The 2,107-nt window shown below is 40.6% G+C and overlaps 1 pseudogene; it reads right to left on the reverse strand.

Moving 5' to 3' along the window:
* Nucleotides 1-1,721: 1,721 nt before the first annotated feature.
* LOC135528996 (transcription factor EB-like) overlaps nucleotides 1,722-2,107 on the reverse strand; it is a 5,385-nt pseudogene continuing 4,999 nt past the window's right edge.

The following is a 2,107-nucleotide window of genomic DNA, read 5'->3' on the forward strand; positions in this document are numbered from 1 at the left end:
GTGTACTAAAATATAAAGTATTCAGGTATATACACTCGCCCAGATTTGGGAGGCATGATGTATCAGAGTTTTGAGAGGACAGATGGACCACAGCATGTGCTGAGGAGAGACGGGGGTGTTGAGGGGTTGGTGGGGGAAACCACATGGCTCACAACTAAAGAGAACACTGGCCCCAATAATAACGACAGACAAAACATTGGCCCAAACTCTAACTCAGAACTCTAAACTCCCAAGATTGACAAATACAAACCCATTGACGTTGATGGTTTTGCACAAATACACACGCCTCAATTGGCTTTCATAATACATTGTGGTTGTTGGCTATTTTATACTAGACAATCCAAAGATTACAGGACCTATTCCATCTTTATTTCTCTCTGTTACAGTTTGTCTTCATTGTTTTCAGATAAACAATGATTGTAAAGCTGTACTGGTGTGGGTATGCTTTGAGAGACGTGGAAAGAGAGCCATTGTGAAATTACAGCATACTCATTGTACTCCTCTTCCCTCCCTCCCTTCCTCCTTGTCCTATTTTAAGCCCTTCTCTGCCCTAATAAAATGGTATTTAAAAATAGGTTAATTGCATTGCAGCTCTATTCCTGTGATTGTTATGGAGTATAATGAGCTAAGAGATAGGGTGCTTATGCATAATGACATTTGTAATGTCTTTGTTCTTTCGGAACTTTTGTGAGTGTAATGTTTACTGTTAATTTGTATTGTTTATTTCACTTTTGTTTATTATCTAGTTCACTTGCTTTGGCAATGTTAACATATGTTTCCCATGCCAATAAAGGATCGGAGCCATTTAAAAAAAAAAAAATCACTTAAAATGACATCGAACTGCCTGTAGCTCAGGACCTGAAGCAAGAATATGCATATTCTTGGTACCATTTGAAAGGAAACACTGAAGTTTGTGGAAATATGGAATTAATGTTGGAGAACATTACACAATAGATCTGGTAAAAGATCATACAAAGAAGAAAAAAAACATGCTTTTTTTGTACAATGATCTTTGAAATGCAAGAGAAAGGCCATAATGTGTTATTCCAGGCCCAGGCGCAATTTAGATTTTGGCCACTAGATGTCAGCAGTGGTTGTGCAATGTTATAAACTGATCCAATGAACCATTGGATATCTGTTGAAAATGTTATATCAAGTCTGCCCAAATGTGCCTAATTAGTTTATTAATACATTTTCAAGTTCATAATTGTGCACTCTCCTCAAACAATAGCATGGTATTATTTCACTGTAAATTGGACAGTGCAGTTAGATTAACTACAATTTAAGTTTTCTGCCCATATCAGATATGTCTATGTCCTGGGAAATGTTTTGGTTACTTACAACCTCATGCTAATCACATTAGCCTACGTTAGTTCAACCGTCGAGCGGGGGGGACACTGATCCCATAGAGGTTCAGTTGAAATTGAATTGAAAGTGAGAGAAAAAGAGCGAGAGAGAGAGGGACCCTGGCTGGGCTTGTCAGATGGGTCTCTGACTCTCCCTGGTGGAAGAAAAAGGAACAGCAATGTTGGTGTCAAGTCTAACAGTATGATGAAGCTGTTCCAAGACACTGATCAAACTCTGTGACACACACACACACGCACACGCACCACACACACACACGTGCACACGTACACACGTGCACACACACCCCTCTTCATCTGCATGCATCTCACAGAAACATCACTCAGACAGTAAAGAAACACTCTGGGAGCGCTGGGTGTATTTTGGTAAAACATTTTATATCCAAAGCAAAACCAGAATGCCAGTTTCCCCTGACCAGTCGGCCAGAATCAGTCGAATACAGTGACATGGGGGAGGGGGACAGTCACAGAGGGGACAACACGCCACATTATCTGCAGACAAGCTCTTTAAAATGTTGGCTGGACAATATACACAAAAGTAAAACAATTGATTCCAAACATTGGAGCAGGGTAAAGGGGAACTCTGGCAGACAGAGAGAAGGTCAGGTTTGTTCACGGCTGTGCCAACGTTATGGCAACAGATCTCCTCCATGGTACTTCTGACTTCCATCAGAAGGAAGTAGTCTGAATGGAAACCAAAGGGTCAAAAGTGGCACCATGAAGGAAAATACCCTGTTGTTGTG

This window comes from Oncorhynchus masou, unplaced genomic scaffold (assembly GCF_036934945.1).
Source record: "Oncorhynchus masou masou isolate Uvic2021 unplaced genomic scaffold, UVic_Omas_1.1 unplaced_scaffold_1070, whole genome shotgun sequence".
Lineage (NCBI taxonomy): Eukaryota > Metazoa > Chordata > Actinopteri > Salmoniformes > Salmonidae > Oncorhynchus > Oncorhynchus masou.